This window comes from Thunnus thynnus, chromosome 2 (assembly GCF_963924715.1).
Source record: "Thunnus thynnus chromosome 2, fThuThy2.1, whole genome shotgun sequence".
NCBI classification, from domain to species: Eukaryota; Metazoa; Chordata; class Actinopteri; order Scombriformes; family Scombridae; genus Thunnus; species Thunnus thynnus.
Genome location: NC_089518.1, coordinates 31,957,274 through 31,982,432, shown reverse-complemented (window position 1 = coordinate 31,982,432; position 25,159 = coordinate 31,957,274). Strand labels below are relative to the sequence as shown.

The window sequence follows — 25,159 nt, the reverse complement described above, 5'->3', positions numbered from 1 at the left end:
TGGGAATGGCCAACACGGTACATCCAGTTATAGCAATCAGATACCACAGCAGCATGCCAAATTGAGATGTGTTAAGAATGCGCAATGGCAGCGCCAGTGTGTCTTCGATGCCGTTACGAGACCCAGCAGTGGCTGTCAGTGGCTGTCCAGGAAGTGATTGTTGATTTTGGAAAGCCCCCACCGGAACAGCTGTCCAATCATAATGAGTTTGGAAGTACTATCTTTCTTGTTAGCCTGACTGAAAGTGGACGTCCTCCAGCTGGTGAATAGTCTTGTGAAGCCAAGAGTTGTGTTAATGTAACGAAGTGTTGCATCCAGGATTGCTGCTGGGCAAAACTATTACAACCTGGTCGACTTTTCTAAGAGAAGTATTTTGAAAGCTGGGATCCTTTGATTTTATAACATAATGTGCATCATTCTAACACCAGACATTTCTTGTGACAGGAGAAATATTTGTTTCCCAAAGGGTTATATCTCATGCAGCAACGTTGCTTTGGGAGGTCAGTTACATATTTTCTATCCACCAGGTGTGATATCTCATGTTATAACCCTCTCACATCTAACGAAAGTCTCATCTTGTTTAGTCTACTGCAACTCCCTATAGTCCTCACATACATGAAAAACCAGCTGCTTTAGAAACAGTTAGAATCACCACCACAGAGCAAAGAGCATGTCTCTCCACTGGTTGCCAGTTAGATTTAAGTTTAGGATTTTTTTTTATACAGATCAAATTAAAATTTGAGGTTTAGCCAATATACATGAAATATGTTTCAGTAAAATAAATATTCACAGAAAAGATCTTCAGAGACTTGTAAGGCAGTCAGTTGGCCTAAAGGCAAGCTATCAGAGTAAATAAGACACATTAGTTGTACATTTTGACAGATACACCACTCACCATTTCACTGTTTTTTCTACATCCGCTATCTTTTCATTAGTTTTCTTCATTTTGGTCCCCATGATAAAACTTGTAGTGGTAGTTAGGACCTGCTTTCTGTCAGTCACCTGGTATTATGGGAATATTTACATAGCAATTGCTCCTAGTTAGAAAGGGTAAAATAGCCAATACACCATAATGTGAAACAGCACTGGAAAAAAGGTACAGCTCATGAAAGAAAACTATAAAGGAATGCAGGAAATGAACAAAAACTACAGCCATACTACCACCCTTGAAAACCCAACTAGATCTGACCTCTACTTATATCAGTGACCTCTGGCTCCTAGTGAGGGAGTCAGTCATCAAATATCCGTAAATGTCCCTCAGCTTAAAGACTAATGGTAACTCTAAATAAATTGTTCAAGGCTCAATCAGTAATTAGTTATGATTACAAGTATATTCACAAACTGTGTGTAGGCTATTGGAAGGGTCTGACTTATTTGTGAGGGAAGTTAAATTCAAATTGCCATTGTTTGTGTTGTCCACTTGCCTTTCTCTGTTCAGATTCTGGCTCAAACATGTACGGATGTATTGGTGAAGTTTCCATTTTGAGTAAAGAACGAGAAAGAGGAGTGAAATCCTACTACTACTTTGTTTATGTAGCCTTCGGAAACCAATCAGAACATAGTTGGCTCTGTGGGGCGCGCCTTAAAGAGACAGATGCTAAAACAGCCTGTTTTAGACAGAGCCTGAACTGAGGGTCAAGTAAATCCAATCCAATAAAGGGCCAGTGTAAGCTATAACCATTATTAAAATATTTTTATTGATTTTTTAAACATATAAAACACAACAACCAGAGAAAACCCATTACACACAACCACCAACAAAACAAAAGGTAAAATACAATAAATAAATCAATAAAAGCATTTCCATCATGATCAACAAACAGGGATTCTTCCAGTTTTGAACATAAAGTAGGAATGGCTGCCAGATCTTTGTAAACCTTTGATTGAGCCCTGAGTAGTGTGTTTGAGTTGTTCTACTTTAAGGTGTGTCATTATGTCCTCCACCCAGCGTTTATGAGAAGGTGGTGAAGCGTAACGACTCAGAACCTCAGAACCCAAAAGCACGATACCAGAGACAGGAGCAGAGTCCAAAATACTTTAATCAGTCCAAAAAAAATGAGCAGGGTCACAAACTAGGGACTAAGGCAATACTCAAGACCAGGAAACAGGCAGGATCTAAGGTAACAGACAAGCAAACAGGTAGGTATAGAAATGCTGGAAGGCTAGATAAGCACGCTAGACAATCTGGCGAGGGGCATGTGAAAATGGACCAGTATATATAGGGAATGGCTGATGAGCCGAATGGGATCCAGGTGAGGAGATGGGTGGGGAAACTCAGGTGAGGGGAATGAGGTGATTGCAGGGCAGATGGGTGTGGCAGGATCTGCAATGACAGGAGAGTAAGAGATCAGGCAGGTGAAAAACATGAATAGTCACTAAGACGGTGAACCCGTGACAGTGAAGTCTTTTTTCATCTGAGCAGGATCAGCTGCAATCACAACCACAGCTTGGTGAGCTGACATTCTTAAGTCCTGCAGGGCCACTTCAAATATGGCTGTCATTGGGTTCGGTTGAACCTCTGTCCAGAAATCTTCCAACTTTGGACTGGCTGAGGGTGCCTTGATCGTGTCTACAGCTCGGGCAGTTTTCATCTGTTCCTGGAAAAAGTTTGGCCAATCTACTGCTGGTTAGGTGAAGTCTATGGACTACTTTAAACTGTAACAGCCCATGTCATTAAAGACGTATGTACTGACCTGTCCGCTAACTGCCACATTACTTCCAGTATGTTTGAGCCCAATTCCACCTTCCACTGTTGCTTAATGTGATCTAGTGAGGGGGATCCGGTACTCTAACTCATGCAAAGATATACCCCAGAATATAAATATAGATCTGGAAATGTGCATGATACATACCCTTTAAAAGACCTGTGAATCAATTAGGGAATAAAAGCAACTTCAAATCTGTTTGGAAGTTTGGCCCAGTAGATTACATTTATAGGAGATGTGCCTTCAAAGCACATTTATAGATTTGCAGACTTATTTTACTTAATTTCCTCAGTATATTCATCTTCCTTGTTTTTCTGCTATTTATGAGCCTTATTTCATCTCCTCTTTAGGAATGATACTGACTGTTTCACGCGTTCGTGTCTCTATGTAGAGGACTTTGTAAACTCTTTAGTGCTGATGGATTATACAGTAGCTCATGATCGGATGATGCATCCTCTCTCTCTCTGAAGCTTGCATGATTTGTGTGGGAAAACACATTTACTTGATTTTGAGTGAAATACTGATTCATTGTCATTATGGAGTTGACCTTGGACAAACAGTAAGTAGTTTCACAACATGATGTTATTAACATACTATTGGTTCCTTCAAACCAGACCTTGGATATTCATATTCATTCATTAAATATGAAGCATATGAAGCAGCTCATACATTTTGCTCTTAATAACTTCACTGGTGACTTTGCTGCCATTCATTGTGCCACTCAGGGAGCAAGGTCCATGTGAAGGGAGACAAAGACATGACATAAACACAAGCACAGAAATACTGCATGCGGTGTACTTTTTCACATTATGTATACTGTGTATCACTGTATACCTCATTAATTTTTATACCAGCATTGTGCATGATAAATATTTCATTAATGTATGAAATTCAAGTCATTGCCATATTTTGTTTTTAAAGAAATTATTGTGGCGCTTGCATAAGCTTCCTCTGTCTGTACGATGCATGTTAGGGCTTTCAGTATCATTTCCTATTCGCAGCTTTGAAAATGTTCTTAGTATCAATCTTTTCCTTTGCAGCACCAGAATCCTCCTCTGACATCAAAAAGTGTATTTGCCTCTTCCAACATGTCAACATCATCGCTGTCAACATTAGACTGAAGATATCACATCAAAGATGTTCCCCTCTGTCTCATTCACTTCCTTACACAGGCTTCATTTACCCTATGATAGCAGTCAGTGATGTTATATTGATTTGTGGCACCAAACTTAGCGAAGGCCTTGTCTCAGGCTGTGATTGACAGCACTGCCTCATGTGGGCACTGACACCGGAACTGAAACATTGACTGTAGGCTCGAACCAAAATCAATCAAGATCACTTTGGCATGAACAGCTCAGCCTGTCTTTCCATAGCTGTCAGGTGACTTGTCAGATGGAGAACTGTATGATGACTGTGTGATGAAGGCCCTATGTAAACATTGTTGGGGTCCAATGTGTATTTTCCTAGCCAGACTATTGACATGACTACAATTGCAACTGTTGACATAAATAGCAACATTGTTCAGTCAGAGTATGTTTTCCTGTTTTTAGTTTTTGTTGTTGGTGAAATGGACTCATTAAATTACATGCAGATTGATGTATAGCATGCCAGCTTCCTTGTAAAATTGATCTGTGCTTGTGGTTTGAGATAAGAAGATTATAAACTAGTGTAAGTTCCATTCATTAGGAAGAAACTTCCTATCTGTAGATATTGGGATTATCTTCGTAATCCCAAAATCTACAGAATGCTTCTGCCATTATAATGTCATTCAGGATGGCAAACAATCATAATAATTGGTAAAATAATATTCTAAATAATGTCTCCTTGGGAATAGATTTCTTGACTTAATACAAATTTGCCTTATTTCCTCAATGAACTTTATCTTTTGTGCCTTCATTCTCTTTGATGAATTCCCCAAATTAAGCCCAACTAGCTACTTAGAGCTGCATAAATTAATCACAAGCTATCAAACCCACCTGTAATATTTTGACCTTTCAGAGCTGGGCTAACATGTTGGCAAATAATTAGTCTATTTTCACATTCAGAAGACACAACATGAGCATTAATTTGGAGTTGTCCTTCTGCCTTTAGCTTCGGTTTGGTCTCCACCAACTCCTGATGAAAAAATATCTGTGCCTTTAGCAGCTAAATGATTCTCTTACTTTCTTACTAGAGTTCACCACCTAGTAACTTTGTTTACTATTTGGTCAACAATCAATTTTTCTGAGCTTTTCAAACCAGCTGCCACTGCAGAAAAACGGGTAGATGAAAGTGGTTATACTGAACCATACAGTACATTTGTGGACCATAAAACCAAATCAATGAGCAACAACGAAAGTGTTTGTAGCTGTTCTGAGAAGAGATGCAGTGAGTTATACAAATATGTAATGGTGTACAATTTTAGACAATCTCACCTTAAAGGCATGAGTGGTGTTGCACATTTGTGCACATGAAAAAAAGATAAAAGTGTGTAGAATGAAAAAGAGCGCTTGAGAGAGAAGTTCAAACACCGTCTATTTTCTCACCTTTGGAAATCAGTCGCTGGGTGACATAGGCGTGAATGTCGGCTTGTCGGTTTTGGAAAGTCACAAAAATTGTCACACGCAGCTCCCCGATTCTGTTGTTGGAAAACTGTGTGGGAAGGGGGTTTTAGACGCTCATCAAGCATCCAAAAATCAGTTCTGTTGAAGCGTAGTGACGCCTTTAAAACTGTAACCCTGCACAACTGGGAGATAATTCTCTGTGGGTTCATCATGATGAGCGACACCTTTCACAATTTATGCAGTCATTTGATTAACAATATTGATTAGTAAAGCTTTAACAAACTTTAATTTGACATTTCCAAAGTGATGTTGCCATGCATTTCTATAAAATTGTAACCTTTTGTAATCTAAGGTTTTACAAGCTTAATGGATTCTGTTCTCAGTCCACCATTGGTTCTTGGATGCCGCTCTTTAATTATCATTGTGCTGTGATGACGAGTGTCTAGACTATAAAGAATCATGTCCTGTCTCCTATCTTCATGAGCCTACTGAATGAAAATGTCTCAAACCAATGAGGTCTAATATTAGTCTTTCTTCATTGATAACCTCAATAAATACTCTCAACTGATCTTTCTTTGTGGAAATTCTATTAATGTGAAAGTATCAACAGAGATATATGGGGCAGTTCCATGTGCATATTTACTTAAATCCCATCCTCCCTCATCTGGGAAGTTTTTCTAGTACAAAGCTGTACGTAAAACTTCAGAGGTGCCTGTCTTCAATATTCTTCTTATCTGTTACCTGAATCCCCCAGCAATGGAATCCTTAATCTCTACTCAGGGATGGAGAGGACAGCCCATTTCAGCCGGTGGTGTAGGGAAAGGAAAGGGAGGGCTGGCGGCTGGGTTGGGGGGGGGGGTGTTACACTCTAATGAAGGCTCCTCACCCTCCTGCAAAGCACACGGTGTGATATTCCCCGACAGGCAGAAATACATTAGCCTCTGACTGTCCATTCCCCATTTGACAGCATTACACAGCCAGGCCGAGGCAGGGGATCAGGACAGACTGCTGCCTCAGAAATTCCCACTTTTTCTTTTCCTGTAGAGCTCTGACTGACACCTTAAGTCACCGCTGACAGTAATGCAAATAGCAAATCACATGCTGACAAACATCAAATGTTGGGAATACATAAACAGCAAAATATCAATTCACAAGCGACCCTTTTGGTGTAAAACACTCAATGATTTATTTGATCAGCGGAGGATAAGGGATGATTTATGATTCACTTTATGCCCACCATTCAACAGCCAACACAACGTATTGGTATGCGGACCAAGTAATGTTTTTGGTTCACTGGTTACAATCAAAGCTGGGTTATTATAGTGGTGCAGCCCCAGCAACAGAGCACCAGGAGAGAGAGAGCGAGAGAGAGAGAGAGAGAGAGAGAGAGAGAGAGAGAGACAGAGAGAGAGAGTGTGTGTATCCATTGTATATTTGTGTGAGAGTGTGTTCAGTGTGTCCTGAGCTTATCTGGTGCTAATGCATCTACAAGAGGAGGTCCCTCTTCTACTGCTCTATTGTGCGTCTCTTTCACAGTTCACAAGTCCCTGCTGTTAAGAGAGAACAAATTACAAATGTGATTGACTACTATGTGTAAGGTACACTTATATTTTAGATGTTAAATCCTGTCAAGAAATAAAAAAAAAGACTAATAATACTAATACAGGTTTTTCTATGAGCATAGAGTGAGCAGCCTATTGAATTTTTATGTAAATTAATCTAAAGTTATCTGCTACAATGATAAAACAACAAAATAGTAACTAAGTGAAAAAAGGAAGTAAAAATAAGACTATTTTAAAAATAGGATACTTCAAAGACATACACATTATCTCTCCCAAAGGTGAATCTTTTTGTCTCTAATCTCCAGCTTGTGTTTACAAGATGTGACTGTCAGTCAGCCTTTTGCTGACCTTGCTCATGCAGGCACTGTTCCCGTTCTGTTATCTTTCTCGCTCATCGAGGCTGCTGTAAAGCTGCTCTAGATAACGTTCTCCGGTCATGAGGACCCTTCCACCCCCTGCAGTCACTTAATACATGTCTCAGGAGGACAAGCCCGATGCACTGATACGTGTACATACAGTATACTGTATGTAAGTATGGTCATATTTTTCCCATTGTATGTAATGCATTTGGACATCAATAACATGACTTTTAGATTTGCACTGATTGAACAGAGGTCATAGAATCCTTACAATATGATACAAGTCAAATTTTTATTATAATGTCATCAATAATGCCCAATAAATTTCTAAATTATATAGTGCAAGAAACATTTTATGAAAGCCTGTGCTACTGGAGATGTCAATTATAATAGCAGAAATTGCTACCTTTTGCATCATATTGAACCTTGCATGTATTGTAGTTGTTGGTAGGTTTAAATTCTTCATGGGCGGCATAAGAATGAAAAAAAGTAAAAATGGTAAACAGCATTTATACAGTGCTTTTCTAGTCTACCGACCACTCAAAGCACTAAAAACACATGCTAACATTCACCCACTCACACAAACATTCAAACACTGATGGCAGAGGCTGCCAACCTGCTCATCAGGAGTGATATAGTGCTTTTACAATGTTTCTAATGCTCACTCACTCATTCACACACACGCACACACACACACACACACACACACACACACACACACACACACACCGATAGCACAGCCATCAGGAGCAAAACACAAGATATACAAATAAGTTCCAAATGTATCAACGATAGGCTATATGATGTTGCTACATACAATGTATCTCATGCACATTTTCTCACTACAAGCTAGCCAGAACATGTGGCCAACATAAATACACCATCTGTAATTTTATCTGCACACAAACCATTCAAATATGTCTGATTTGTGAAAATATACATATACATCAATAAATAATCCCAAAGGTTACCTTTACATACTGACCATGCTTTCAAAGATGATGTCAGATAAAAAGATATAAGCTTTCCTTAGGCTCTGACATGGAGAACTGCCCAAATGCCTACTGTTGATGTCATCAACTGATGTCATCTCACCTTGAAAGTGCACAGACAGGGAAGAGTACTAACTCTTTGATCTTAATATCTTAGAAATTTGAGTATTTGGTTAATGAGTGCGTGGATACTCTTGATTAAGTGAGATCTCCCCAGTTTGTTCCTGTCTGTGTGCATGTTAGTGAGCTCTTAGCTGTTTACTGTCTATATGTTATTGGTTAACCTGCTCTCCCTTGCACAAAGTTTTTTTTAACTGCATCAGATTATTATACTGAGTCCATGTAACTGTAACAACTCAGGACAATTTATAAGATCTGGCAGCAGTTTACTACCTATATCCAGTTAGTTGGATGAATTGCTGTGTGAGCATAGCTATCCTTTCACTTCACTTCCATTGCAATGAAATGGATAGGTATGAATGCAACATAAATTGAGCACTGGTTTGGTAACAAATCAGTACCATCAAATAATTGGCTTAATAACATTAACAATAACAATTATTGTATTGTGTTACTCGTTAAACTCAAGGAGACCTTTCTGAGTCCATGGACTAGTAGAACTGAAATGGTTTTCGATTGAAAAAGAGAAAGAAAAGTAAAAACATAAACAGAGTGTCTCTTTTAGTGGGAATCCAAAGGGGTACACCCGCGTGTTGCAAGCAGTGTGAGTGCGTAAGATAAGCCTTTATTGATCTCCAAGAGGGAGAGGCAGTGAGAGAGGTACAGCTGTTGTATCTCTGCTGAGTATGGTCATAAAGTGGACTTTTTTAAATACTTATTTTGTTAATTTTATATATATACTTAGAATTTATTATAAATTATATAATGATGATATGATGCTACACATAGTTGAGATAGGGTCGTATGAGAAAGCTGCCTGTAAAAGTCAAAGTCCTACACATGGTTTATCTCATAAGGGGAACAGTATGGAGAGCTGCAAGTAGTTTGGTTTCTGTCAGATGGAAGCTTAGTCCAAGGGAGATAGATCAGTTGAAAAAGAATATGGATACCAAGGATAGTGAAGAAAAGCTGATGTGAGGGTTAATAGACAGGTAATAGACAGGGAGAATAGACAGGACACACACACAGGAGCTGTGTTGAGAACTATAAACAAATAAAGTATATATATAGTGAGTTCTGGTTCAAGACATATTTAGTGTCATGTATTAAAATGTTGAATTTTGACAATTTAACACGATTTATGTATAATTTCCAACAGAGTGTATGAGCTGTTATCACCCCAAAGAATTTGTTCTCATACAGTCTTATCAATTTCAACATCACTGATTGTGATCTCAATAGTAGAATTGATTTTATGATCACCAAACACAGTGAATCTAGGTGAAAATTTATTAAAGTCAAGCCATTCACAAAAGTTATTGGATTGGCAGAAGGAAATACATATCAAGCAGGGTATACTAAAAATCGCCAAGATGCCAACTGCAGCTGCAGAAAACCTCCTCACAGTCAGACAGCAAAGGGGCAGAGGCAGGAGCAGCAGGGGCAGAACCAAAAGGTGGCCAGGGGGACCCCTCCAGCTCCTAAACTCTGCCATCTGGAGTCCCTTCAATCCATTTGCCTCCAACACCACCTGAACCTCCTGTCACTAACACCATGAGAAGCACACTTAAAGCCCTGCTTCATACAAGGATTGCCTCCAGACATCCAGAATGAGGCAATAAGACATTAAGTTTGACTGTGAAGCAGGAAGATTGGCAGCAGTTGAAAGATATACTGCACATGCTGAAAAAAGAAGAAAAAGACAAAAAAAGCATGAAGAAACAGTGGCCAAACTTCAAATGGCACAGCTGATGGTGTTCACAACTCAAGCCAAGTGTCTGGACAAGGCAGAGGTGAAGGCAACGGGAAGACTGGACATAAGTGTTTCATCTGCAGAAAAGTTGGACATTTTGCCCAAGGCTGATGCCAAAAGCAAAGAGATTGATGGTGCGGGGGCTGGAGACATGCCGGGATATGGATGACCAGGAAGACAGTAAGAACAGAAACAGAAGTATGTATGTAAGTAGTGCAATTAGTGCAAAAAGCCGTTAAGACATTAGAACAAAAATAACAAGCTAATGATTATAAAAAAATATAGGCAAACCAAGCTTTGATTTTTTTCACATCAAGCCTATAAAGCTATGCCCACATTAATGCTACAGGCAAAAAAGTGGACTTTTAAGTTGACTCAAGGGCCATACAATCAGTAATTAAAAGCTCCAGCTCAAAAATAAGCAGGAGAACACTGCTAACCACAGGAGCTAGTAAGAATACTGTCAAAGAATGGTACTTTGCTCTTTCATCAATCTAAGACGAGGATGGAAAGAGATTTAAAACACTCTCTTCTCCCGTCATCCGTTTGTCTAATAAACCTAATGAAAAAGAGACCCAGTGTGCAGTGAGCACACACACACATGCAAAAAACAGGAAGTGCAGTACATGAGAAAAGATTTATTTATTATTTATTAATAATTATACTTCAATCGAGACAAAATGCTCTGCGTGCGTTTGTGTGTTTGAGTTCAGAGCGCTTACAGGAAAACTTCCACGACACTGCAGGGATGGACCTTGTGGCATGGTCCGCAGGGATGTTCAGTGGATACATAATACCACTGCTGTGGCTGTGTGCTCCTCCTGATCCTCTGGGTCTGATTGTTGACATAAATGCTTTTCATTATAAATGTAACCCAGAACTACCTTGCTGTCTGTATAGAAGGTGACTGCCTCATACTCTATGTCAATCTCATTACCTCTGAGATTGACATAGATTGACATTGACATGGTGGGGGGTTGGTAGATGCACTACGCAAATCTCGGGAGAGACTCAGCAGCCACACATTTCTCCATTTCTCCACCTCAGTTTCTCTGTTTAACATTGTCAGGTTAGGCTAACCCACTGTTGCTAACTTTGGGCCTAACCCTCTTCACTTTTCCAGCAGCTAGGGAAACAACAGACGTGACTATTCTTGGTTTTGAGAAGCTGCAGCATTTATTAACTGACACATTGCAGCTAGTATTGTACATTTACTGCCAGATTCACAACTTAACTTCTGACCTTTTCCTCTGCTCTGCTCACATTCACGTCACTTTTCTGCTGTTCATACTCGCTCAACCACTCACTTGCTATGTACACACATTACGCACTGCCCTATTCCTTAAAAGGAGCTATGTTACTAGGAGTTTCCCAGGCAACGACACAGAGGTTGACTTACATTTTACATTCAAACGCTATTGATTTTTGAATGAATGGATATTTGGTGTTATTTTTGACATAAAAAAATATTTTTTTGGCTGAGCAGGGGTTCTCATTGGCCTGTCAGCCTACCAGGCCTGTGCAATTATAGAGGAAACACTGAAGTCGATAGCTGCCTCTGTTGTGGGCAGGGACTTAAGTCCATCATCAACATAAAAGTCTCTTTCAACGAATTGCCTGGTATCATTGCCAAACTCTCTTCCCTTCTTCAGCCACTTGTCTGAGACAGTGAATGGCAACTGCTGGTGATGGACTATTTCTGAAGACATGCACTCTCATGTGATACTGTGTGATGTCATTTTCCAGGTTGTTATCTCCATACCAAAGAAATCTCAGGCCTGACAACAAAACAGTGGAACATCTGTTGTATGTCCACTGTGATGGCAATGGAGTCCTTACGAAAGCGGAGTACCCCAAGAAGACTGCTGTTGAGGTCTGGATCAGTCAGATGATTCAGTCAGACTCCCTTGTGTTGAGCATTTGAATCAAAGACCACCAAAATCTGGCCTGGTTTCTTTGGATGGTAGACCCCAAAGCAAGTGAGATACCAACATTCTTCATCTTTTCTGAGGGGACGAGCTGCCTCTGCATGGCCATTCTGGATATCTTTTCCATTAATGAGATGAAATGGTCCTTCATCTCAGGCTTCTTGTTAAAGGAGTGGTGCAGTGAAGACAGATAGTCTGCTGCTTGTGTCCTGTTGTTGGGAAGGCAAGGTTGTGGCTCTCTGAATGGCAAGGGAGCTACCCAGCTATTGTCCTCATCTCTATAGGCTCACCGTTCCATAGTCTTCAGAAAGAGTATATCCTCAAGTGAAGGGCCCATCATCTTTAGTCTGTTGAAAGACACCACATCCCAGGTGCAGGGAGACCTGGGGCCTTGCTGCTGTATCACTTTTCCTTTACGACATACTGATTAGGGCATGGTTCAAAGACAGAGTGGTGATCATTTTCCAGAATGTTGTTATAGTAGGTGCTCACAGTGGCTGGCTTGTGGACATTTCCTAGACATTGCCAACAATTACCCAAGTCCAGTTTTTGAGCATAGGTGGAGTCATGTGGCCCATTTATCTGTTTCCTTGCTTTGTGGATCCTTATGATGTCTCTGCCAAGCAGGATAATGGTAGAGACTCCTTCTAAAGCAGTTGTTGACTGATAGGTAGCATGCTTTGCCTGCTTTTCCACATACTCTTCTGTGTGCTCCACTGGATCATGAGTTTGAAGATCAATTTTGGAGCTCATTTTTCTGTTCCATGGCTGCCTTTTCTCCAGTTGAAGAGCATCAACTGATACCTCTAAATATGTCTTCTCTACCTTTAAAGATACCTTTAAGCATACTTGTTCCATTTTGATTTGGCTTTGCTTATCTACAAATGCTGCCTCTGCTTTAGCGGCTTTGGCTTCAGTACGAGCTAAGGCTGTGACTGCACTGGTGGAGGAGCCATGTGGTTGTTTGGATGACCATGAACATGAGGCATGAAAGCTTGTCCATAATGACTGAGATCCTGATGATTTTTCGTCTGACATTTTGGAAAGAGAATTGTCTTCATATTCAGTGTGTCGTGGCACTGTTGTGACATTTGTTGTCTTGTTCCTCGCAGTTCAGTCTGCCAGAAAACATTGTTTTACTGTCCTGTCCTCTTTACACGCCTTACATTAATTGACAGGCAGATGAACTCCATCCTCAATTACTACATGGACAAAAATATTCCAAGTTGGCCTTCTTTAATTTAGCAACTTGTAGTAGGGTAAAACTAACAGAAAGAAAAACATTCAATCAAAAAGTGTTCAAATTCCCATTATGGTAAGTACAAGGTAAGTATTAAGTATACCACAAATGATACAAAACAATACACAAAGTACATCCAAACCCTCTTAAATTGTATCCAGATTTCCCTCACTTGTGTCTTTTCCTTGCATCTCAGTCCCCCCACTGTGGATGCATGGAGAGAAGCAAGGAAACCATGTGAGGAGAGAGGAAATGAGGATATTTGTTTTAGAGTTTGTGTCTGCACACATGTGCACTGTGCTGACACTAATAAAGGTGCACAGGTATCACTGCCAGAGCAGCAGTGTTTTCTCTCTGCAGCCTGTTACCTGTTTGACAAACACCTGCGCATGAATAAAAACCTACATTCTGTATTTATACTGCGTACTGTCTCCTGCTCAGAGGCACATGAACAATTTCTACTGACAGAATGCGTTTATATTATTTATTCGTTATTTATTGATATCCTGATAGTGAATTCATTATTTAATATCCCAGAATATGGTCAGGGTGTCTTTTGAACACTGGAAATTATTTATTAGGCTAAATGTTTCAGGGAAAAAGGAAATTATGTAACTCATATCCAACCCGACGCTCAGGAATTTTTAGACTCACATGTGACTGAATGGAAATGACGATAAATGATTTAAAATATAAATCTGTTTAAAATGTGTTTCTTGCTGACAGATAGACTCTCCCTTACTTTTTATCCATAAAAAAGTTAATGGGGGAAATAACAGATCATGAAAAGAAAAATCTTTCTAATAAATGAAACCAGTTGTTTATGGTTCTTTTGTTGATCAGACCGACAACTAACACAGATTTTTAATTAGATGGTGAATCAGAAACCAAATAAAATATAAAACTTGGGAGTTATACACTTGAGTTTAGTCTGTAATCTGTCTTCACTGTGGTATGAAACTGCAGTGATGTTTTGATGTATCAGATCAGTTCGTTCAGCTGCAATCAATAAGGGAATCCAATAAGGGGGCGCATCGACCTGTAAAAGACTTCCCTGAAGGCTGCTCTTGTGTATCCTCACTCATAACTCCTAAGAGATCCCTCCTCACTCCTTGCTCCTCGCTCCTCAGAGCAGAAATAAGAGACTTGGGATGGCCCTCAAAATGGCAGACCAGAGCAACTTCCGGTTTAAGTGAGGAACGAGGAGTGAGGAAATAGAGAGAGAGAGTGAGAAAGAGAGAGAGAGACACTTGGGGTGTACCTATGAAGAAGTGCCTAGATACCTACTGAAGATGTCATCAACTAGAGACACAGATCACATGACCTAAATGACTACTATACAAAACCACCTGCAGGGGGTGCTAAATGACAACTCCCTCTGTGTAAATCACTGGATAAGAATATGCACACACATCCAAACCAAAGCGGGCAGGTGCTGAGCCGAACGTGAGCAAAAAGTCAAAAAACAAAGCAATAGCTCGCACACTGCAGGGCTCCAATGTCCACTACAATGGTGCAATAAATTCTTGTGGACATTGGAGCCCTGCAGTGTGCGAGCTATCGTTTTGTTTTCTGACTCTCTGTAAATCACTGCCTGCTCTTTCAAATGCTTTTCAGCAAATTTCTGACCTTCACCAATAGCCTCCTGGTGTTTTGTTTCCTGGTGTTGTTTCATTTTGTAGGGCTTCACGCTGTCATTAGCTACCGTCTTGCCACAAATGACACATTCTGGCCGAGACCTGTCCTGTCCTTCAATAAAACCAAACTTAAGGTAACTCGAGATATAGCCTTACTTTCTTTTTTGATACAGATGAGTCATCAGCACTGTTGCATTTCTCAGACATGTTGTTTCATTCATAAAATAGTGATGCTCTGACTGCAGGAAAAACGTGGATATGCTAGCTAGCTGACCTGACAAAACTGATTAAGAGTGCAGGTCACAGAAGTTGAGAGGTCACAGAGGTGTGGCCCACTAAGTACTACTATATTTTGAGTGAGGACCAAAAATTGTACAATTTTAATAGTTTTATAAACTGACTTTTGTATAAATTACCCTTTAAGTGTGTTTTATTAGGATTTTATATATTTATATTTGTATTATGGTTTTATGCAACGTGCAAATATAATTTTGACAACCTCAAAGCCTTGCACCCCCCCTTTGAGGGGGCACGGACCCCAGGTTGGGAACCAATGGTGTATGGGAAGTATTTACAACTTTGTGTAGGCATTCATGAATGTACATTTTGTTAAGAATTCAATTATGCACTTTACAAACAAGAGTCAATACAATATAAAATGAAGGTTAACAGTACATACAACAGCCAGCACCCATCAATACAAGGTTATAGGACTAAAAAAGAGTAAAATAATGAGGTTGTGTTTTGATGGGCTTTACTCTTTTGAGTGAAAGTAGTTTTTGATCCTTCTGATTGTATTCTTTTCATTGTGTGGACTAACAGCTTTGGACTTATGGCCCATTCTTTGCACATTTTATGCTCCCTGTCATGATCCTAAAAAAACATTTTTAGTTTTAATTTGTATGTTTTTGACTCTACTACCCTTTAACTCTTTTAATGTGATGAACAAGTTCAGCAACATCCAACATCACAATTCTCTTCAAGGTAGAGGCGGAGAAAAATCTAAAATAGATGTAACAAATGATTGCTGAGCTTTCTACAGTGCCAAATGTGTCACAGTTATACAACATGTTACTATCCAACACAGATTGAGTGGACTGCAAGCAGTAGAACAGGAAATAACACTTAGTCCATCTGCGTCGATACTTGGCTGTGAAAACACAGTCATGGTGTCACAGGGAAATGGAGTCTCTCACAACGGGGGAGTATCGACCACAGGCTGTTACCTGGGAGAAATATCCTGTGAGTAGAGGTTTAGGGAGGGAGCTGGGACAGATTGATAGACAGGACCCATTGAGTGGTTCCACTGAACTACTGCTTTGTTAGAGGTCCATCCGTCAGCAGTGTATCTGCACATGGGGTGTCTGAAGGGCTCCCTGAAAATCAAGCAGGAATTAGGGGCACTGCACCTATCCATCTGTCTGTCTGTCACACCTGCTAGCATCGCCTCCAGTTTGCCCACCGGCAGCACATCCAATCCCAGCGAGGACACCTGGGTGGCCTTCATGGTTATCGGGAAAAGCAGATTTGCACCAGCTGTTTTCCTCTGAATGCGCCTCTGACAAGCCAGAAACCTTTGAGTGCAGAGCGATTTCACTGTTGTACCTTTCAGGCATTGTAAGTTTGATTCACAAAGCTAATTCAGTGGGGCTAAAAATAGAATCCTGCAGTAAAAGCGTCCCTACAACAATTAGAGGTATTCAATATTAGTCATGTCTTTTTGAATTTGAAAGACATTAAATGGGGCATAATCCTCATTTACATCTTAAAACATTATTTTCATAATGTGCAGTAAAGCAGGACTCAGGAGTAATCTAACCAGAGTTTTCTTTATGTATTGCATAATTACAACACAGCTTATTATTACTGTATGTCAGACAGAGAATTAGGCAAATAAAGAGATGAAGAAGAATTTACCCATGTATTGGTAAATTTATTCCAACATTTACATCAGATGTATAAAATGGTATTAATTTATCACTTCTATTATGAATATCATTAAGCAAGAAATGAGTAGGAAAAAACACATATTTAAATATGGATGCAATTAAGTCATGACATGAGGCTCCAGGAGTTCCATAACAAGATGAGCGTGGAGAAACTGACATGTGGACTGCATGCAAATATAATATGAACCAGCACCACCCAGCTACATTTCTTGCACTTTTCTTCCATTTTTTTTTTTTTCACGGTCTGGTGGTTCTACCTCATAGAGCGAACACATGTGGAGGGCCATGCTAAGAAAGGCTGTTCAAGAATAATGCACGGCAGGTCGGCATTCAGATCCACTTTTCTTCAGATCTATTACGGGGTCACACAGCAACGTAGTAATATACTGTTAAGATACTGACACGGGAAACTGAAGATGAAGGATTGCTTGTTTGGTATTCAAGAGGAAGCCGAGTGCGTTGAAGTGGAGAGGACCCGTTGACAGCTAACAAACATTGGTGAAAATGTGTGGCTGTCAGACTTTATGGACTGCTATGATCAATCTCAGGGTTACACTATAAATAAACACATAATATTCAGATTCAGAATGACAGTGATGCAGAGAATAGTATAGAAAACCAGTGGTGGAATGTGACCGATTAAATTTACTTAAGTGCTGTACTTCAATACAATTTTGAGGTACTTTTTCTTCACTTGAATATTTAAATTTTTTCCTACTGTACTTTATAGTTCTACTCATACAGGTTTCGTACGTTCATTATCATTATTTTTTGTTGCATACTGGCATCATTCATCATCTTCTCCCACTCCTGTGGTGTCTTTACATAAGCCAATTACCTCAGTCTTTGGTGAGATGCTGTTTCAGGATAGGCAGCTCATCAAGGTGGGTGACAAGTGTGTGGGTGGAAAATTGACTGACTAACTTATAGGGAGAAGGGCATGACTAGCAAACACTTGGCTGACTCATGTTGGAGAGGAACATAGTAGCACATAGCTTTGAATGAAGGCTAAATGCCTTTTTGTCTCTTAATGTGAGAAAGAAAAGAGATAAACTTTAAATGATCGGCTTAGGGGTGCACTTTGCCTAAAGTGGTGTCTTCTTTTGTATTACTGTGTAAAACTCACTTTTGAGGATATTTATTTATTCTAAGGCCTTTTTAATAACCATATCAATATCAATTTATTCACAAGACATAATCTGTGTTGCAGCTAATTAACCTGAAATACTATTATCTCAAGGTCATGTCTAACAAATTGCATGGAAACATTTTTAAGGACATTTTCCCCAGTAATCTGTTTAAGACACTTTATGCAATGACACTTAAATAAGACAATGAGTAGACTAAGAATAAGACAGTGCCTCAGTTAAAAATAATTTGCTTAATATTGTGTTTTATATAGATATTTGGGTTTCTAGCATAATATTTATGTACTGTAAATTCAAACTAGATACTTTTTTCCGCCCTCCTGTTATTCTGAATACATCTTATTTTGAATATATCTGCAGGCAAACTTTTCAATTTGGTAATTGTAAAGGGTTTTGTGCCGAATGTTAAACGCTAGTGGTTTTCTATATTTTTCTTATTGTTGACAAATGTTATGTGCAGAGCCAAACCAACAATGAATCGATCTACTTACAATTATTATGAGTTACCCAAAGCCTGATATATCGTATTCCTCTGTGCCTTAGACTTCTGTTGTTGTTGAAAAACTATTAAAAACATATCAGTGAGCCATGCTGTTGCACCGGGTGTTCCATTGCCCTGAAAATTACAGTTAGGGTAATTTGTTTAGAAAAGGCTCCAAAGACTGATAACAGCCATCACGTTTTCAGTCTCAAGAGAGTGGTTCCTTGTAAGGCAGATGCCACTGCTCTACGCAGGAATGCCATTCTGTTTTCAATGCGTCACTAGCTTGTTATGCTACATATCACAACCTCTTGACTTTGTATTGAAGTTCTTTGAGACATTTACAATGTAGTACAAAGTCAAGAGGTTGTGATATGCGGCACAACAAGCTAGCTAAGCTCTGTAAACGGAACCATGCGTAATACATCGCAGGATTGAAACTTAATCCAATTGGTCAGGAATTTAAAATGAATAAGTAAGTAAAGAATTATCTATATATAACTTTTACAATACAATAGTTACAAGGTGCTTTACAACAAAAGCATTAAATATAGAGCAGGATGGCAACAAACACAAAACCAACAAAATAGAATTTATAAAACAAAAATGGCTTAAGATGTAGTATATTTTACCTATAAAATGTTACACAGAGACTTTCAACATCTTTTATAAATTGACCTGAACCCCAGGAGGATGTTCAATGTGTGCACATATTGAACATAAGGATGTAATTTGACAATTGTTACAATTGCAACAATTGTTTACTTTTCCACCTTGAGATTATTGGGCATGAGTTAATAGTTCTTGATGTGAACAAAAAGTATAATAGAGAAAAAAAGAGAAGAAAAAAAAAAAGTATATAGTGCAACACACATGCATGCACACAAAAAGGCTGGAAAGGAACACTGCACATCCTTTCATTTTAAAATGTTCAGTGCTTCTCAGTAGTGGGATAGCCAGCAAGACTGTACACTAAAGAGACACTGTAACCTTTTCCTATCTGCTCTTGCAGGCCTGTCTGAGAGGCCCGTTTTCTCAGTGGGGCTCTGTCATGGAGGACACGGCTGTGGCAGCTATGGTTTGCCTGGCTACACTCTTCATCGAGAATGTTACCCACATTATGCTAAAGGGTTTAGCCTGAAACTTCCACATACTCAGACAAACACACACACACACGCACGCACACGCACATGCACGCACACACACACACACACACATACACACACACACTTCTTAGGGAATTCAACTGCCAGGGCCTGCACATCCCTGGAGATGACTGTGAATAATTGATTTTAACCAAGGAGACGTTTGCATTTTTCTCCGATTTCCATATAGAGGGAGTCTTGAGGAGGTGATTCAATAGTTGACTGATACTTGCAATACTTTGGAAAAGTTTGAGAAAGTATAATTTGTAGGTCTAGGATGTTTCCCCAAGGATGTTAGCAAATAATGCCAAGTTTTATTAAATTCTGAACAAAATGTTGTGTTTTTTTTCTGTATGGGTTGACTTGGATGCCAATATATAAATGCGGAGCTACAACTAGGCATGTATTATACCAAACAGATGATATACACCAGCAACCTTTAAGAAACATGTTTTCATGTTTGAGGCCTTCCACTGGGACATTTTCTGCCCTTAGGAACAGTGGTGCAAAATAGACAAGAAAGAACATTTTCACCAGTGTCATGATTATCTAATCAGATTTCACCTCACTCTTACTGAACTTGGAGTTTGCTTAACTTTTTTCAAAAGGCTAAATTCCCTTGTGGTTTCTCTTTCCACTGCCTTCGGTGTTGTCTTTCATTTCTGGGTCATGAGAAGGAAAACAGACTCGGGCGTTTTTGATGTGTCGAAACGGTTCCTGTAGAAAAGGTGTGTAAACACTCAGCAGCTTACTCAGGAGGTAAACATGACGCCGCTTTCTTAGCCTAGTTTCCACAACTTTGATGTTTGGGAGATGGCATTAACATTCTGGGGGGAGCATGAGCTCAGTGCTTATGTTCATCTGATATCCCTCAAATTAGGAGCTTAAGGCAGAAAAGTCTACCAGGAATTTTTCTGCTCTAAGTCCTGAGTGTGTCTTGGATTATTCTGTCACCGTTCAGACGCCTCTGGCTGTTGGTAGCGCGGTCAGTCTGACATCACAAGGGTTTGTGGGAGAAGCTGGGGGCGAATGTGTGATGGCTTTTTAAAAGAGGATGTCTCCAGTGTCTGTTCAATATCAGTACACAGGGAGTGGTCTCAGTACTGTGGCTCTGTGAGAACTAATGGGCATCCAAGTCATTTAAAATCTGATTGATGCACATTGTATATTACATATGCACAGTCTTTACATATTATACTGCTAACATAGCACTGTTGCAGTTAGCTTGGGCTCATTTGCCCTCAACACAGCTGCAGTGCTGAAGTGCTCATTAGTCCAATAATCAAAAATTAATAATACATTGATCAAATACTGGAAACTTAAGCATTTTTTAGTTTACAGCAAATGAGACATGGTAAGCTGTAGAACTTTGTCAGAGTTTCTATATACTGTACTGAGGCACAAGTAATTATTGCATGCCCTGGGAGTCTTATTTCCCAACCATATTTTGCAAAGATCAAGAGGGTCAACTGGCCGCTTCTGCAAGAAATGTCAAGGTTTTTAATAGGTCTTGCTTTCTACAATATATGCACATGGAAACTATGCTATGGTTAAAGCATTTTGCAGGTAAATAACCAGATATTTCCAATTGGTAGAGGCCAAAACAGAGGAAAAATGGAGTGAATATTGGACTTGCATTTGCTAGGTGGACACAAACATTACTCCAAATGATGGATGTGTAATAAGCAAATGTTTGCTGACAAATTCACACTATCAACTTAAAAGGTTATAATATGTAATTGTTGTGTTTACAGCTTGTTTCCGCTGCCCCCAAGTGGCAAAAAAAAGGCAAAGTAAGGAGTTCTTTAGCAAATATAAGCAGCAATTAATGCACATGATTCCAGTTTTGCATGGGTTATATGCCCAATGGGTCATTCTGTGTCAAATCAGATAAGGTTTTTGCAGCACCATCTCAGCAAAAAAATGGGTTTATAACACAATCAATATCAGTCTTGTTTAGGAATTTTGCACTTTTTCCCCCAAATCCTTATAGAAAATCAAAAGGCATGCAGTACAAACTTTTAATGGTTCAGTCATACTGGGAGCATATTTGTCTTCCATCCTACAAAATTTGGTGAGGCTAGGAATAATACTTTTCAAGATATTATTGCCCAAACATGGCTTCCCAGATAAGGCATTTGAGAGAGTAAAAATTAAAAAACATCAAGGGCCAAAAAAACATGAAAACATTGGAACTGAACAAAAATATTTTACAGCCTTTAGTTTTGGACAAACCTCATATAAACAAACTTGACAAAGTCTTCTGCAACTGCAACTAATTTCCTGGTTTCTCTCTGATTTGACACAGAATGACCCCAGTATGAGAATGACAAAACTGGAATACATTTTGCCAGACATAAATATCAAGACACAATGGCAGACACAGAATATTTTGAATGAAGCCATTGTGAAACTCTCTTTGTCCTTCTCTCACAACAGTACTTCAAATACCATGTTACTACAGGGAGAAACCAGTCTGTATCTGATTGCCACCAGGGGTTGCTGTTTCGTTTCTTCCCTAAAAAAAAGAGGGTTTTCTTTGCTTCCAAATCCAATCTCTTTTTCCTCCTACACCTCCTCCCGACGGAAACTCCCTAAATAGCAAAGCAGTACTTCAAACAGGCACTGACATCCTCTGAAAACCATTGACGGGGTCCAGCTTTTTGCTGCCCAGTAAGGAGAGGCGGAAGGATAGAGAGAGGAGGGCGTATCGTAGAGATAAACACAAGCTAAAACACCTAGGGAATACATGTTTGGGCTTGCAGTGAAGCTTATGTTGATCCTGCAGCTTCATTCAGAGGCGTATTCAGCGCAGGCGCCCACTGGCATATCCATAATTCCCCTCATAGACTGGAACTCCTCTTCCCACAGTCAGAAACTTTTAAGAATTGCAGCATCAGGCCAACCATGTTTGGTAGAGGAGAGAGGCATAATCTGAAAAGAGGGATGAAGCCAGTTCTCCAACAGAGGATGTCTGGATGTGTAATGGGACTGTGGGGCAGTGGAGTGATCCAAGGTAGCGCTTAGTCAGTAATGTCAGACTTTTGTCAGCAGTTCAGACCCCCAAACATCCTTCTTGTCATGCAGAGTTTTTGTAAATGCGTCACCTAACTACATTAACTAATTGTAATGCAGTGCTTTAATGACATAAGTCTGTTTGGGATTCTGTGAAATGACCACATCTGTCTTTGTTTCACCCAAGCAGAGAGGAAAAGCTTTTATCTCCATCTATCCCCTTCAGTCTCCAGCTCTCTCTGGCTCCATGCTTATAATCCTGGAGCAGCTCAATGGGCTCACAGTATGGGCCATTATTCACTCCAATACTTTTTTCTCTGTGCTGGTCAATAGCCAAGGACGTAGTAGAATTGAAAAGGTTTATTTGTTCCAGGGGGGTAGACGGATCTGACCACACGGGCAGCATCACAACAAGCCCTCATCTTATGGACTCTATAGCTTTCTTTCTGTATGACACAGAGAAATGTCCACATATTTTCCAGCAAGATGCAGCTTTGTTCATTTTTTACCTCTTATCCCGGCTATTTGAATGTTGTTTTTTATTTTGACATGTGGTAAATCTTCAGAAGTAATAACTTATGACAGGTAGCCTGACATGAAATTGCAGTCTTTCTCCTTATTTCCCTTTAATCTAAAACAACTCAATCAGGCAGCTTGGGCTCTTATCTGTACTCTGTCCTTGTTACAATCTCATCAAGCCTTTCTTTTTGCTCATGTTAAGATGGGATACTGGGAAAAGAAGAGACAAGAGGATGAGGATTACAGGTTTCCTGTCAGATGGGCTGAAAATGAGAATGAAGGGTTTAAAATCCGTCAAGCTAGTTTGTCATTAGGAATCAGAGGGGCATAAAGGTACAACCTTGTCATATTCCCCTAATTTAATTCAGTCTAACATTGCAGCATTTTTATTTTAAGTGGTTATTATCATAATGAACAGCCTCTACTGATTCAGTGAAATAAAACACATCACATTTTAATGGAAAAACATATCCTCCTGATTTTAAGTGTCAGTAAGCCCAATAATAAAAACTGTTGACATTATCTATATCTACACACTTTCAAATCAACACGACTTTAGTGGAAAGCTGGAAAGTATGTTTTACTTGAAATATACCATACCAAGATTGGTAGGTTTCAGTTGTGTTCCTTATTAGAGAGGAAAAACATTAAAGAAGATGGATTTTCAAGTCAGGCGAGACAGCTTTGGTCTTGGTATCTTGCTTATAACACAAAATGCACACTTCTACTGAAATAAATTACAAAATGATGCACAATTTCTCCTTATACTGTAGCACAAGTAGTTCTGCACTTCTCTGTCAATAATAAAATGACACAAAAGTAGCTTTATTCAGAGACTAAAAGCACTTGAACACACAATGAGTTTCAGGCTACATTTTACAACTTTGAATTTTGGAATGAGAAGCTTATTAGCAGATGAAGGCAGCGGGACTCTTGCGCCAGACTGTAGGGTGATGCATGATGAATGAAGGAAAATTAGGACTTAATGAGGGAAATATTAGACTCTTGAATCGACAGTGCAATCATTTGGCTTCAGAGCACTTGGATTATGCTGCAGAATTGTTTGGGATCATTTTTGCACTTTTGGAAGTTGACTCGACGACCATGTTCACATCCACTTAAGCTGATTCAGACTTGCACCTGCTGTGTTACTGAAGACATTAAAAACTTCACTTTCCTTTGGATTCACTCAGGAGTGAATTGGTGATGAAATTTGAGTTTTTTTCCCCACTAACCTATTCTTGGATTTTCTCTATTGGCATTATTACAAAATTGGATATAATTCGAATTCACAAGTCACTTTTTTTCTGGTGGATATCATTTAGAGTTAACTATCCTTACACCACTTTGTATGCAAGTGGCATTTAGTGACTAAACAACAGTGTGAGGAGACACTGGAGTGGTAAAATCAGCTGCCATCTAGTGCCAGCAGTAACAGCAGTCCACCTCTCATACCCAGAACCTGAGAGACCTCAGCCTATCAGGGGGTAATCATTAAACATTTTCAGTGACAAAAGAGTCCTGTGACGTTTTTGAGTCTGAACACCGTGGCTATTGGATTCTGAAAGTAGTCTGACCTTCAAAGTTTGCCCCTGTTGAGAGGGCTTTTGGTGGACTCTTTCTGTGAAAATAAAAAGTTGCCACATGTCACCCGAGGATGCAAAGTTGGTGGTGCCCTTTTGTGTCCAGCCAGCGGTTGCTGGTCATCGGGGACACTCTCAGACTGACCAAAGGTCTATTGAGCATTGGAAAATGGCAGCCAACACAGTGAATGTTTTTATGTGCGGACTCAGTGACTGAGCTGAGTAAAAGTGGGATTTTGGAGAGGTTTCAAGGTTTTTCTGGGGTTATATTTGAACCAATTCAGAAACTGCACATTATAACTAATCAGGTATGTAAACAAGGCAACACACTGTCCTTGGGGACTCTATATGTTAAGCTATTTTTGCAAAGTGTGAGGAGAAGAGGAGATGGATTTGGTAGTAGATCAACTTTACAAGTGTTTCCATAACCACTTTGCAAATTATTAAGCCACTTTTATTGCTACGTTCCCCCAAAACAAA

The 25,159-nt window shown here is 39.5% G+C and overlaps 1 long non-coding RNA gene across 1 annotated transcript; it reads left to right on the top strand.

The window, feature by feature from the left end:
- Positions 1 to 2,398: 2,398 nt before the first annotated feature.
- On the top strand, positions 2,399 to 4,310 carry LOC137172502 (uncharacterized). Its single transcript, XR_010924993.1, has 2 exons — positions 2,399 to 2,721; positions 3,746 to 4,310. It is a non-coding gene; the product is annotated as an uncharacterized lncRNA (long non-coding RNA).
- Positions 4,311 to 25,159: the final 20,849 nt, after the last annotated feature.